General features: G+C 34.0%; 1 protein-coding gene across 1 annotated transcript in view; it reads left to right on the plus strand.

The window, feature by feature from the left end:
* The first annotated feature begins 1,831 nt into the window (after positions 1–1,831).
* The window catches only part of LOC127719677 (uncharacterized), a 41,288-nt gene continuing 26,803 nt past the window's right edge, over positions 1,832–16,316 (plus strand). The window contains exon 1 of the mRNA XM_052225915.1: positions 1,832–1,854. The gene's annotated coding sequence lies outside the window, so the exon portion shown is untranslated. The remainder of the gene's footprint in view (positions 1,855–16,316) is intronic.

Consider the following 16,316-nt stretch of genomic DNA (forward strand, 5'->3'; position numbering starts at 1 on the left):
GCGTATTGCTGTGTGTTTGTTTATTCTATATTGGCTAGAGGTATAGGGGAGGGTTGAGATCTCACAAAACATGTTTAACCCCGCCGCATTTTTGCCTCTGGCCTTTGTTAGTCTTGTATGTTTTTTTAAATTTTAGTTCATTAATATGTTTCGGAGTTAAGTGTGACGTCCATTTTCACTGAACTAGTACACATTTTTGTTTAGGGGCCTGCTGAAACCCGCTGTGTTGAAAACCCATTGTTGGCCTTGGGCTGTTTTATGCTCTTTGGTCGGGTTGTTGTCTCTTTGACACATTCCCCATTTCAATTCTCAATTTCATGCTATATTTGACGCCAAATTGAATTTGCTTCTTCTTCCGAATATCTCCAGAAGAGGTATAGATTAATTTTTATGAACTCTTCACCAGAAGATATAATATTCTGGAGATGTACATAAGAGAACAATAAAACACGCCCTTGTAAATATAGCCGTAATTGCATTTTCAAAATGTTGTCTATGTACCTAAATCCTTTAGATTTTCTTAATACTACAGCGACAGCCAACAGGCTCAGCAAGATATTGAAGATATGGTAGAATTTTCTAACAATCATTTGACAGTGGAATGTTTTTTCTAGGTTGTCTACTCTCAATTCAGGCGGGAAATTAAGGGGAGGTAAACAGACAAACCAAACAAGGAAAGGAAGATATTCTTCACTTTAGGGTAATAAACTGCTCTGCGCTACAGATGATAAGAAGAAACTTTCATATGATGAAGACATTATCTTTCAACCAGTTTGGTTGAGGTCTGGCATGTCAGTAACTGCTAGTAGTCCTTTGTTAATTTATGTTCATTATTGTCATTTTGCTTAGTTTTTTCTGTTACCTTATCTAACATCAGACTCGGACTTCTTTTAAACTGAGTTTAACTGTGCGTATTGCTGTGTGTTTGTTTATTCCACATTGGCTAGAGGTATCGGGGGAGGGTTGAGATCTCACAATGCATTGTTGCACCTGTTCCAAGTCAGGAACCTCTGGCCTCTGTTACTGAGTCTTGTATTTTTTTTTTTAATTTTGGTTCATTTATATGTTTCGGAGCTTAGTGTGACGTCCATTTTGGCTGAACTAGTATACATTATTTTGTAGGGACCAGCTGAAGCCCGCCTCCGAGTGCGGGATTTTCTCGCTGTGTTGCAGACCTATTGGTGACCTTGGGCTGTTTTCTGCTCTTTGGTCGGGTTGTTGTGTCTTTGACACATTCCCGGTTTCCATTCTCAATTTTATTTCTAAACCTTTTACACGAAGTGTTAATAGATAATTTATAGGATCGGGATATTACGAATGAATTAATGACCAGCGACGAACATTTGTGTCAATTAATTGTTGACTGCTCAAAATACATGTTCTTTAGTGAAAAAACAAAGGAAAGAATACAAACATTATCTTGAGATATCTGTCATAAATTGTTTCAACAACGGGCAATACTAATTGAACAGTAATGTTTAAACTTAAAACACTTAGTTCTAAATTTAGTGAAAGGAAGGACATAACATTAGATGATGCTGTGTTGTATATGAGTGTATTTACATTTTATCCTTTTAATATGAAGAATCAACTTTTATATGTGAATTATGGACCTTTAATAGTGTATCCTGAAAAGTTTAAATAATGGTGATAGGGTCACATACCCCAGAGGAGATGATTGATATCTCTTGTATAGTTTTAACAGTTTTACCTTTTAAGCTAGTTCTGAGGATTTTTAACCGAATGAGTGATTTTACACCGATTTATAAGATTGGTGGTTCTCCTGACATGAGGGAGTTAATTGCAGTATAGGTAAACAGGTAGGTAAGGTAAACAAGTAAACAGGAAATGACTGTAAAGTATTAATTTATAAGTATATATATTATATTTTACTGCTTTGTCTTTTTTACAAAAAAAAAGCATATACATTCGTAAATCGAGTAAAAAAACAGCGGTGAACAAACTTTTCATAACTTTTAAAGTAGGGAATCTTTAAATGATTAAGTTTTCTTTTTTACTTTCGGTTTTGATTTCACACCAGGGTCACCTTTTTTGGAATGGCAAATATATCAATGAGGTGCAATTTCACGGAGGTAATATATCACTGATGATGGGTCATACAAGTTAATCTACCGTTAAGATATCTGTAAAATCTGTGCTCTGATCTTTATATCTCACGGATCTCATGTGGCTAACATCTCATTGAAATAAGATATCACTGGGAAAAATATATAAATGGGTTGCGATTTTCTTATGAAATGTATGAATGGGTAGGGATTTTCTCATAAATCAATTTTTGAATAAGGGGGTGTTTTTCAAACCCCAGGCGGACGTATGTACCCAAATTTATAGGTTAATCTAATAACGCTTTGTAATAGTGTACATCGATCTAATTTTAGGTTTTTTTCATCTGAGACAGTGTTTTTGTTTTTGCATATCTTTGTTTAAATAATTTTCACTGGCTTGATCAGTGATGTATGTACATGAAAGTCATGATGTAAATATGACAAGGTTAGCAAAAACCTGGGTTTTATGAGCATTGAACAACCCAGAGAAAAATATTGGGAAAACCCGGGTTTTACTAGTAACTATGTTTTTATAGGGAAAACATTATTAAATAATGCAATGAAAATGACTATTCAACCATCATCGTAATTCTTGGCAAGCGAAGACGCCATTATTGTACATTTGTTTACGCAATTTTAGTCCAGACAGTTAATATATATCACTTAAATTATTAACAAATTTATATTCAGATTATAACACAATCTGTTTATATTACAATAATTATACTGATTTCTGATGAATATGTTTTATTATGCAAACAAAAACTGTGTTTTAAAGTTGATATAATCAAAGTACTGACGTGCTGTTTACTCGGATAAACTTAAGATCTGATGGCTGGCAAATAAATAAAGAAAATTGTTCCACCTCCATATAGACTACTAGCAGTTGCTTTTTCAAGTCAAATATCAAACATTTCAGCCACATTTGAGACGTTAACATACTAGTATTTAACATGAAATCAATTGTCTAGGTTCTGTGGGCATAGAGGGTCGAAAGGGATAACAAAAAAAATTAAATGTGTTTTGCACTGTCTAAAGACTGGATAATACATTTAATGAATGCACTTCGATCAGACGTGATTGTGATTAAAACAGACACCATTCCAAATACAAGACTGGAGAAGTTTATGTGACTATAACTGCTATACTCATGTGACTCTTGCTTGTGTAAACAGTATGCGCAGGTTGCCCTTTTCCTTAAAACTTTACAGCCTAGACCTTTTTTGTTCTTTGATTAGTTTTAAATATTTCTAATTTACTCACTGTTTCTTAATTATGCCATGACCCCACCAATGCATAACATATTAGATTCATTTAGTTCCTGCCATGTATACATATAGTAGCAATTATTTTATTGGTCTTTATGAATTGTTCAAACGGAAGAGGTAAATTACAGAAGCATATTTTGATTCGCTTAGTGTAATCAGTAGTGGATGAAGGAACTATCAAAAAGGTGTGTGGTTACATGTCAGTTAGGGGAGGAGGAAGGAGCCAAACATTCTTGTCCGGTTGTTGTCTCTTTGACACATTCCCCATTTCCATTCTCAATTTTATTTTATACTTAATACTAATATTTAAGATATGAATAAGGAGATAATTAGTTAAAAGTCAGCGGGTCAGCAACCTAACACAAAAGATTGTCATGCATAGACATCTATATTGACTACTTGCGAAAAATGAAATTAGAAATATCGTTTGATTTGCTTGAATTCAGAAATTGAATTAAGCGCCTGTTTAACTTCAAAAGCGTTGAAGCAAGGGATAAAACTGAATTACTTCTAGACTATTTTACTATAGAAAATTTTTTTTTTGCTTTCCGCTTTTAGAATCAAACCCCCACCACCACACACACACACAAATACATTTTCAGTCTTAATCCATATATACTACAGCGATCCCTACCACATATTTTATAGAAAATGCCCCCTCCCCAGAGTATACACCTAGTATGTCATGGCTCAAAAACCTTAAACTGTTTTGGTGCTTAGCAAAGTGGGCTTTCTTTCTAGCAAAATACCAAAGAAATATTGCCCAAAGTCAGCAACTGAAAGCATAAAAGTAATGCATTTAGTTTGACCATCCAAATGCATTGTTGTCATTCTTAAATTTTCTGCATGGTAGTAACCCTTTCCGAATTTGAGCGTTTAAATAGTGAGATCATGTTCCTGAAAAAGGATTAGCACTGATGAACGTGTATTATATATTTACACTTTAACCTTGATATGATAGTTTACACTTTTCGGGCATCATAATGATGTGATATGATCAGAGTATATACCCTGCTTATACTGAACCGACACACTAACCCTGATTCTTAACGTGCTTTTTCAAGGAAACAGTCCAGACACGTCGGACTACGCGGACACATTATTCTGACTCCGAGTCGACCAGTCTATGCTCTTACTCCTAACTGCCGCATGCCTAGTGGCGAAGCAGCAAAGTTGTATTTCCAGGTCTGGTTTTACCTGGCCGGGGTTCGAACCCACAAGTTCACGAACTCGAGGGGAGCACGCTACAATAGAATTAGATTAAATTTTGTAAACCTTGTGTTACTATTTGTTTTGTTAATACATATAATGACCTTAATATCAACTAAAAAAATGAAATATTTTGAAAGTTCGTTTTGGTGACACCCCAGAAAAATTTCTGGATCCGTCCCTGTTGTTCCTTACAGGCATTTGACAAAAACAAAATAAGGAAAGGGATGGTACTTTGGTTCTGTTTTCTTGACGTTTACTTCAAATTATTTTATTTATGTTATCAAACATTCCTTCTATAAAATAATAAGTAAGCTGTGTATTGGACTCTGTGTATGTTATTATATTGTATTGTATATTGATAAATTAAGAGTCGTCTCAGTGATAAATAAATATCATTGAAACCAGTCGTGATGTAATGCAACTCTTGGAAACTGGATTTAAAGTTTAAAAAAAACATATCTTCTTATATTTATATACTAGTATAGGCTTATAATTCAATTCAAATGTTTATTGCCATGTTAACTTTAAACACGAAAACGCAGTAAACAGTGGTATAGAAAGTATAGTGGTTATGGGTGACTTCAACGAAAACTTACTACTGACAAACCGCAATAATTTAAAAAACATAATATTAGATAATGGTATGCACCAAGCAATTACCGAGCCAACATTTTATTGTGAAAATTCCTCATCACTCCTCGACCCCATTATAGTTAATGATATCCATATTCTTGCATACCACGAAGTGATTGAAAATATTTGGAAGCAAATACTAGGTTCCATTGTCCAGTAAGTGGAATACTTAATTTACACAAACCGAAATACACCAAATTTAAACGTAAGGTTTGGGATTTTGAAAAAGGGGACTACGATCGCTACTGTGAGGAGTTAAGACAAGTTGACTGGGATACATTACTTGATACGAATTTAAATAATGCAGTCTCCATTGTTACACAAAAAATTCTAGATGCTGCTAACAAGTATATACCAAGTAAATTAATTGTTGTTCGCACGAAAGATCCTCCTTGGATGACATCATTTATCAGGAGACAAATTCGTAAACAGAAACGTTCGCACAAAAAAGCCAAAAAATACAATACTCCTGATTCTTGGGAAAACTTTAAGAAAATTAGGAATGAATGTGTAAATTTGATTAAACTAGCAAAAACCCATTATTTTGAAAAACAATGTAAATCATTAGATTCTCACGTAGATTCCATTAAGAATTGGTGGAAAAAATTGCGTAACTTGGCTGGGCTTCCTTCCAAATCCTCAGACTACCCCCCTATCCTATTAAATGATACCTACTTAGACGATAATAAGGATAAAGCAAATGACTTTAATCGTTATTTTTGTGAACAATCAAGTGTTGATGATTCATCTACAAATATCCCAGAATTAAATTTAGACGACATCATTCATACTTTAGATAATATAATTATAACGCAAGAAGAAGTTCATGACCAACTCCTCTTGTTAGATGTGTCTAAGGCAACAGGTCCAGATAGCATTAGTCCAAGATTTCTTAAATATGCGGCTCGCGAATTAAGCTATCCCCTGGCTCTGTTGTTCAATAGGTCACTTCAATTGTGCATTTATCCGTATGAATGGAAAATAGCCAATGTAATACCAGTTTTCAAGAGTGGTTCTCAAGAAATTTTATCAAACTATAGACCAATCTCTCTGTTATCTATTATTGGTAAAACGATGGAAAAATGTGTTTTTAAATATTTATTTAATTTTCTTTCTCGCTATAAAATAATTACACACTTGCAATCAGGTTTTATGCCTGGAGATAGTACTGTTAATCAACTTATTTATATTACCAACGATATTGCTAAAGCCCTTGATTCTGGAAAGGAAATCAGAGTTGTGTTTTGTGATATCAGTAAAGCGTTCGACCGAGTCTGGCATGAAGGCCTCCTTCATAAACTAGAAAAATATGGAATAAGAGGGGACTTACTAAAATGGTTTAAAAGTTATTTATTTGAGAGAAGACAAAGAGTTGTCATAGGAGGACAGACCTCTGATGTTTATAGCATTAAAGCAGGTGTCCCCCAGGGCTCAATTTTAGGCCCTATATTATTTTTATTATTTATAAATGATATTGTATGTGACATATCATGCAACATCAGACTTTTTGCTGACGATACATCATTATATATAGTTGTTGAGGACGAGTATGCTACGGCTGAATTAATGAATTCTGATATAGAAAAAATTCACTTATGGTCTCAACAATGGCTTGTTAATTTTAATCCAAGAAAAACTGAAACCATGACCATATCTAGAAAAAGAGCAAAACCCCATCATCCACCAATATATATGAATGACACACTGATACAAGAGGTTGAAGAACATAAACATTTAGGGTTAATTTTTCAAGGAAACGGCTGTTGGGAAAGTCATGTTAACTATATTATTGATAAAAGCTACGCCGCGCTTAAATCTTATGAGGAGTTTAAAGTTTAAGTTATCGCGTAATAATCTACAAGTTATTTATATCAGTTTTATCAGGCCTATTCTCGAATATGCGGATACTGTGTGGGACAACATACCAATTTATTTAAAGGATAGACTAGAGAGTATTCAAATAGAAGCGGCTCGTATAGTCACAGGTGCCACCAAACTTTGCTCTAAATCTAAACTTTATAATGATACTGGTTGGGTATCTCTGAGTGAAAGAAGATCCAGACATAAAATTATTAAATTTCACGAAATGTTTCATGATCAAGCTCTTAATTATCTTTGTAGTCTCGTACCTCAACAACTTTACCAAGCCTATAACTATAATACTAGAAGGGCATTTAATGTTCAAAATATGAACTGTAGAACTACTTTTTATCAAAATTCCTTCCTACCATCTGTTATTCGTGAATGGAACAGCCTTCCACAAGATGTTAGATGTAATCCATCTAAATTTACCCTTAAAAATTATATAAATCGAGATATTAAGAAAGCCCCTTCATATTATAATACTGGTTGTAGAAAAGGCCAAATACTTCACGCCAGACTCCGGTTGAACTGCAGTGGCTTAAATGAACACCTTTTCCAGAAAAATATTGTTCTTTCCAGCCTCTGTATATGTGGACAGGTTGAGAGCACCAAACACTATCTGCTAGAATGTCATAATTATAGTCTCATCAGGACACACACCATTTCTACACTACCAAGATATAAAATACAAACATTATTATTAGGTAGTGAACTCATCAGTGATGAGGAAAGCGAAAATATTTTTAAAGTTGTACAAAGTTTTATTTTAGAAACAGGGAGATTTGGTTCATAACAATTATTTTATGTCGATTTAGATGTTGAAAACTTAAATTTAATTTTCTTGTTTCCGAATCCCAGAATTTATATTGTATAATTGTATATTGTGCACTTTTGAAATAAAATATTGTTTAAAACTAACTTTAAACAATAAGTTTGTGACAAATATAAAATAAGTATATATACAATATAACTGAAATTCACATATATATTATTATACACAATCATACGCAGTAAATAGTCCAGAGTCCCATGTCCGCAGTTCTAATGACTTTTAATGAAGGACCCCAATTTATTTACTTGTGATGGTGTTGATGGATTGAGCATAAAAGTCACCTTTTCTTCATCAGACAAATCTTGAACAGAAAAGTGTATTTTCAAATTATAAAAAAAAATGTTTCTCAGCTCCCCGGTACGGAAGCGTATTAGAGCCACACAATTTTTTTTTAAAATTTCTTCCTAGGTTTGCGTTATAACGCAAACCTTTGTGAAATAACGCAAACATTTTGATTTCAATTATTCATTAAGTTTTGTATATATGTCCGTCTGTCATTAAATTTCGGTTATGATTTAGTTAAGAGAAGAACCACAAATACAAGGTCAAATCATTATAATAAATATGCATAGGAATAAGGGAATACTTGAAGTGCAATTATACACAAATTAAGAATGGTTTTTGTATCAGAAAATTATATAAACTCAACAAGAAAATAGATATGGTATAGGCAAATTTTAATTGAAAGGCCAAGATTTTGAAAATTTTGATTAACGGAAAGTAGTAAAGTAGACAAGAGCAATAATAATGTCATACAATTGTGAAACTATCAAGTCAAATAGACAAAATGATCTCTCTGCTTTAAAATGAATTATTCAGAAAAAAACATTTTTTTAAATTTTGATGTAAGAAATCGTTTGTTAAAATATCAGAATATGATAAAGATTCTTTGATAAAAAGTCATGGAATTTTAATTTCAATCTAGTGAGGTGACTATTTAAGATGCTTGGGTAGCAATTTGAATGTAGAGAACATAATTATAATAATAAAACATCTTCATTTTATACATTTATTGCAAAAAGGTAGCTTGTTTGGATCTAACCTACTTTGGAAGTATATTTAAATTCGGCTATAACTACATTAGCAGGGTTGATTTTTTATTTTCTTCGGTATAACTTCAATTAACTCAATTTTCTTTGTAATATATATACATGTATTATCCTGTTCAATATTATCCCATGATATGTTCTAAACACTCAAGCATTTTACTTTGCAATGAGTACAAAGGGTGATAAATATAGATTCTACCACTGCATCAAGTTTGATACTCGAGACAGTTAAATTTTCAAATTTAAAACGCGAGGCTCGCCGAGCGTTTTAAATATTTAAAATTTAACTGTCGAGAGTGGATAAATATCTTATTGCACGAGATTTGGTGGTGGAATCTGTTTCTCTAATGATTTAAGGACGATATGCAGAAAAAATTAATTCATCTTTTCGAAAGATCTGCAAAAAGATGTGTTCCTTCAATGTGACGTTATCAGGCATTGTCGCCTTTTTAGCTCACCTGGCCCGAAGGGCCAAGTGAGCTTTTCTCATCACTTGGCGTCCGTCGTCCGTCGTCGTCGTCGTCGTCCGTCGTCGTCGTCGTCGTCCGTCGTCGTTAACTTTTACAAAAATATTCTCCTCTGAAACTACTGGGCCAAATTTAACCAAACTTGGCCACAATCATCATTAGGGTATCTAGTTTAAAAAATGTGTCAAATGACCCCGCCTGCCAACCAACATAACCGACATAGCTAAAAATAGAACATAGGGGTAAAATTCAGTTTTTGGCTTATATCTCTGAAACTAAAGCATTTAGAGCAAATCAGACAAGGGTAAAAATGTTCATCAGGTTAAGATCTATCTGCCCTGAAATTTTTAGACGAATCAGACAACCCGTTTTTGGGTTGCTGCCCCTGAATTAGTAATTTTAAGGAAATTTTGAAGTTTTTGTCTCGCCTTGACGGAGTCAAAAAGCGAGACATAGGTATGCTGTTTCCGGCGGCGGCGGCGGCGGCGGCGTCAACAATGTATTAGTTTGTGATTAGGTCTAGTTCATGGTGAACCACTAGTGGTAGGTCAATGATATTTGGTATGAAGTTGTATTAGCATTGGCACATCTCATTACCATGAAGATTATTTGACCCCGCCCCCTCAGTCAAGGTCTATTGACTTTGAAACTTTTCATAGTTTACATGTATTAGTTTGTGATTAGGTCAATTTATGGGGAACCACTAGTGGTAGGTCAATGATATTTGGTATGCAGTTGTATAGGAGCATTGGCATATCTCATTTCCATGGAGATTTTTTGGCTCCGCCCCCTTAGTCATGGTCTATAGACTTTGAAAATTTTGCTAAGTTAACATGTATTAGTTTGTGATTAGGTCAGTTAAAGGGGAACCATTAGTGGTAGGCCAATGTTAGTTGGTGTTCAGTTGTATAAGCATTAGCACATCTCATTTCCATGGAGAATATTTGGCCCCGCCCCCTCAGTCATGGTCTATTTACTTTGAAACTTTTGCTTACTTTACATGTATTAGTTTGTGATTAGATCAGTTTAAGATGAACTGCTAATGTTAAGTCAATGATATTTGGTATGCAAATTTATTGGCATTTGCAAGTACCGTTTCCATGGAGATTATATAGCCCCATTCCCTGATCATGGTTCATTGACTTTGAAACTTTTACATAGTTTTCAAGTTAATGTTTGTGTTTAGGTTTGTTTAAAGGGAACGACTTATAATAAGTCAATGGTATTTGGTATGCAGTTGTATTAGCATTGACACATCTCATTCCATGGAGATTGTTTAGCCATGTACCTTCAGTCATGGTTCATCGATTTTGAATATTTGCATAACTTACATGTTACAGTATTGCTATTTTAATTTCAACATTTGCATTATCAAAATAAAAAAAGGCGAGATATATCTCTGTGATAACAGTTAATTGATTATTATCTTGAATATTATTATAGATAGAGATAAACTGTAAACAGCAATAATGTTCAGCAAAGTAAGATTTACAAATAAGTCAACATGACCATAATTGTTTTTGGCTTATATGTCTGAAACTAAAGCATTTAGAGCAAATCTGACATGGGGTAAAAATGTTCATCAGGTTAAGATCTATCTGCCCTAAGATTTCTAGACGAATCAGACAACCTGTTGTTGGGTTGCTGCTCCTGAATTGGTAATTTTAAGAAAATTTTTCAGTTTTTCGTTTTTATCTTGAATATTATTATAGATTGAGATAAACTGTAAACAGCAATAATGTTCAGCAAAGTAAAATTTACAAATAAGTCAACATGACCATAATTGTCAATTGACCCCTTAAGGAGTTATTGCCCTTTATAGTAAATTTTTAACAATTTTTCGTAAAATTTTGGAATCTTTTACAAAAATCTTCCCCTTTGAAACTACTGGGCCAAATTTAACCAAACTTGGCCACAATCATCATAAGGGGTATCTAGTTTAAAAAATGTGTCAAATGACCCCGCCTGCCAACCAACATAACCGACATGGCTAAAAATAGAACATAGGGGTAAAATGCAGTTTTTGGCTTATATCTCTGAAACTAAAGCATTTAGAGCAAATCTGACAAAGGGTAAAAATGTTCATCAGGTTAAGATCTATCTGCCCTGAAATTTTTAGACGAATCAGACAACCCGTTGTTGGGTTGCTGCCCCTGAATTAGTGATTTTAAGGAAATTTTGAAGTTTTTGTCTCGCCTTGACGGAGTCAAAAAGCGAGACATAGGTATGCTGTTTCCGGCGGCGGCGTCAACAATGTATTAGTTTGTGATTAGGTCTAGTTCATGGTGAACCACTAGTGGTAGGTCAATGATATTTGGTATGAAGTTGTATTAGCATTGGCACATCTCATTACCATGAAGATTATTTGACCCCGCCCCCTCAGTCAAGGTCTATTGACTTTGAAACTTTTCATAGTTTACATGTATTAGTTTGTGATTAGGTCAATTTATGGGGAACCACTAGTGGTAGGTCAATGATATTTGGTATGCAGTTGTATAAGCATTGGCATATCTCATTTCCATGGAGATTTTTTGGCTCCGCCCCCTTAGTCATGTTCTATAGACTTTGAAAATTTTGCTAAGTTAACATGTATTAGTTTGTGATTAGGTCAGTTAAAGGGGAACCATTAGTGGTAGGCCAATGTTAGTTGGTGTTCAGTTGTATAAGCATTAGCACATCTCATTTCCATGGAGAATATTTGGCCCCGCCTCCTCAGTCATGGTCTATTTACTTTGAAACTTTTGCTTACTTTACATGTATTAGTTTGTGATTAGATCAGTTTAAGATGAACTGCTAATGTTAAGTCAATGATATTTGGTATGCAAATTTATTGGCATTTGCAAGTACCGTTTCCATGGAGATTATATAGCCCCACCCCTGATCATGGTTCATTGACTTTGAAACTTTTACATAGTTTTCAAGTTAATGTTTGTGTTTAGGTTTGTTTAAAGGGAACGACTTATAATAAGTCAATGGTATTTGGTATGCAGTTGTATTAGCATTGGCACATCTCATTCCATGGAGATTGTTTAGCCATGTACCTTCAGTCATGGTTCATCGATTTTGAATATTTGCATAACTTACATGTTACAGTATTGCTATTTTAATTTCAACATTTGCATTATCAAAATAAAAAAAGGCGAGATATATCTCTGTGATAACAGTTTATTGATTATTATCTTGAATATTATTATAGATAGAGATAAACTGTAAACAGCAATAATGTTCAGCAAAGTAAGATTTACAAATAAGTCAACATGACCATAATTGTTTTTGGCTTATATGTCTGAAACTAAAGCATTTAGAGCAAATCTGACATGGGGTAAAAATGTTCATCAGGTTAAGATCTATCTGCCCTGAGATTTCTAGACGAATCAGACAACCTGTTGTTGGGTTGCTGCTCCTGAATTGGTAATTTTAAGAAAATTTTTCAGTTTTTCGTTTTTATCTTGAATATTATTATAGATTGAGATAAACTGTAAACAGCAATAATGTTCAGCAAAGTAAAATTTACAAATAAGTCAACATGACCATAATTGTCAATTGACCCCTTAAGGAGTTATTGCCCTTTATAGTAAATTTTTAACAATTTTTCGTAAAATTTTGGAATCTTTTACAAAAATCTTCCCCTTTGAAACTACTGGGCCAAATTTAACCAAACTTGGCCACAATCATCATAAGGGGTATCTAGTTTAAAAAATGTGTCAAATGACCCCGCCTGCCAACCAACATAACCGACATGGCTAAAAATAGAACATAGGGGTAAAATGCAGTTTTTGGCTTATATCTCTGAAACTAAAGCATTTAGAGCAAATCTGACAAAGGGTAAAAATGTTCATCAGGTTAAGATCTATCTGCCCTGAAATTTTTAGACGAATCAGACAACCCGTTGTTGGGTTGCTGCCCCTGAATTAGTGATTTTAAGGAAATTTTGAAGTTTTTGTCTCGCCTTGACGGAGTCAAAAAGCGAGAATAGGTATGCTGTTTCCGGCGGCGGCGTCAACAATGTATTAGTTTGTGATTAGGTCTAGTTCATGGTGAACCACTAGTGGTAGGTCAATGATATTTGGTATGAAGTTGTATTAGCATTGGCACATCTCATTACCATGAAGATTATTTGACCCCGCCCCCTCAGTCAAGGTCTATTGACTTTGAAACTTTTCATAGTTTACATGTATTAGTTTGTGATTAGGTCAATTTATGGGGAACCACTAGTGGTAGGTCAATGATATTTGGTATGCAGTTGTATAAGCATTGGCATATCTCATTTCCATGGAGATTTTTTGGCTCCGCCCCCTTAGTCATGGTCTATAGACTTTGAAAATTTTGCTAAGTTAACATGTATTAGTTTGTGATTAGGTCAGTTAAAGGGGAACCATTAGTGGTAGGCCAATGTTAGTTGGTGTTCAGTTGTATAAGCATTAGCACATCTCATTTCCATGGAGAATATTTGGCCCCGCCCCCTCAGTCATGGTCTATTTACTTTGAAACTTTTGCTTACTTTACATGTATTAGTTTGTGATTAGATCAGTTTAAGATGAACTGCTAATGTTAAGTCAATGATATTTGGTATGCAAATTTATTGGCATTTGCAAGTACCGTTTCCATGGAGATTATATAGCCCCACCCCTGATCATGGTTCATTGACTTTGAAACTTTTACATAGTTTTCAAGTTAATGTTTGTGTTTAGGTTTGTTTAAAGGGAACGACTTATAATAAGTCAATGGTATTTGGTATGCAGTTGTATTAGCATTGACACATCTCATTCCATGGAGATTGTTTAGCCATGTACCTTCAGTCATGGTTCATCGATTTTGAATATTTGCATAACTTACATGTTACAGTATTGCTATTTTAATTTCAACATTTGCATTATCAAAATAAAAAAAGGCGAGATATATCTCTGTGATAACAGTTAATTGATTATTATCTTGAATATTATTATAGATAGAGATAAACTGTAAACACACAATAATGTTCAGCAAAGTAAGATTTACAAATAAGTCAACATGACCATAATTGTTTTTGGCTTATATGTCTGAAACTAAAGCATTTAGAGCAAATCTGACACGGGGTAAAAATGTTCATCAGGTTAAGATCTATCTGCCCTGAGATTTCTAGACGAATCAGACAACCTGTTGTTGGGTTGCTGCTCCTGAATTGGTAATTTTAAGAAAATTTTTCAGTTTTTCGTTTTTATCTTGAATATTATTATAGATTGAGATAAACTGTAAACAGCAATAATGTTCAGCAAAGTAAAATTTACAAATAAGTCAACATGACCATAATTGTCAATTGACCCCTTAAGGAGTTATTGCCCTTTATAGTAAATTTTTAACAATTTTTCGTAAAATTTTGGAATCTTTTACAAAAATCTTCCCCTTTGAAACTACTGGGCCAAATTTAACCAAACTTGGCCACAATCATCATAAGGGGTATCTAGTTTAAAAAATGTGTCAAATGACCCCGCCTGCCAACCAACATAACCGACATGGCTAAAAATAGAACATAGGGGTAAAATGCAGTTTTTGGCTTATATCTCTGAAACTAAAGCATTTAGAGCAAATCTGACAAAGGGTAAAAATGTTCATCAGGTTAAGATCTATCTGCCCTGAAATTTTTAGACGAATCAGACAACCCGTTGTTGGGTTGCTGCCCCTGAATTAGTGATTTTAAGGAAATTTTGAAGTTTTTGTCTCGCCTTGACGGAGTCAAAAAGCGAGACATAGGTATGCTGTTTCCGGCGGCGGCGTCAACAATGTATTAGTTTGTGATTAGGTCTAGTTCATGGTGAACCACTAGTGGTAGGTCAATGATATTTGGTATGAAGTTGTATTAGCATTGGCACATCTCATTACCATGAAGATTATTTGACCCCGCCCCCTCAGTCAAGGTCTATTGACTTTGAAACTTTTCATAGTTTACATGTATTAGTTTGTGATTAGGTCAATTTATGGGGAACCACTAGTGGTAGGTCAATGATATTTGGTATGCAGTTGTATAAGCATTGGCATATCTCATTTCCATGGAGATTTTTTGGCTCCGCCCCCTTAGTCATGGTCTATAGACTTTGAAAATTTTGCTAAGTTAACATGTATTAGTTTGTGATTAGGTCAGTTAAAGGGGAACCATTAGTGGTAGGCCAATGTTAGTTGGTGTTCAGTTGTATAAGCATTAGCACATCTCATTTCCATGGAGAATATTTGGCCCCGCCCCCTCAGTCATGGTCTATTTACTTTGAAACTTTTGCTTACTTTACATGTATTAGTTTGTGATTAGATCAGTTTAAGATGAACTGCTAATGTTAAGTCAATGATATTTGGTATGCAAATTTATTGGCATTTGCAAGTACCGTTTCCATGGAGATTATATAGCCCCACCCCTGATCATGGTTCATTGACTTTGAAACTTTTACATAGTTTTCAAGTTAATGTTTGTGTTTAGGTTTGTTTAAAGGGAACGACTTATAATAAGTCAATGGTATTTGGTATGCAGTTGTATTAGCATTGACACATCTCATTCCATGGAGATTGTTTAGCCATGTACCTTCAGTCATGGTTCATCGATTTTGAATATTTGCATAACTTACATGTTACAGTATTGCTATTTTAATTTCAACATTTGCATTATCAAAATAAAAAAAGGCGAGATATATCTCTGTGATAACAGTTAATTGATTATTATCTTGAATATTATTATAGATAGAGATAAACTGTAAACAGCAATAATGTTCAGCAAAGTAAGATTTACAAATAAGTCAACATGACCATAATTGTTTTTGGCTTATATGTCTGAAACTAAAGCATTTCCGCCCCCTTAGTCATGTTCTATAGACTTTGAAAATTTTGCTAAGTTAACATGTATTAGTTTGTGATTAGGTCAGTTAAAGGGGAACCATTAGTGGTAGGCCAATGTTAGTTGGTGT

This window comes from Mytilus californianus, unplaced genomic scaffold, assembly GCF_021869535.1.
Source record: "Mytilus californianus isolate M0D057914Y unplaced genomic scaffold, xbMytCali1.0.p SCAF_11, whole genome shotgun sequence".
Lineage (NCBI taxonomy): Eukaryota > Metazoa > Mollusca > Bivalvia > Mytilida > Mytilidae > Mytilus > Mytilus californianus.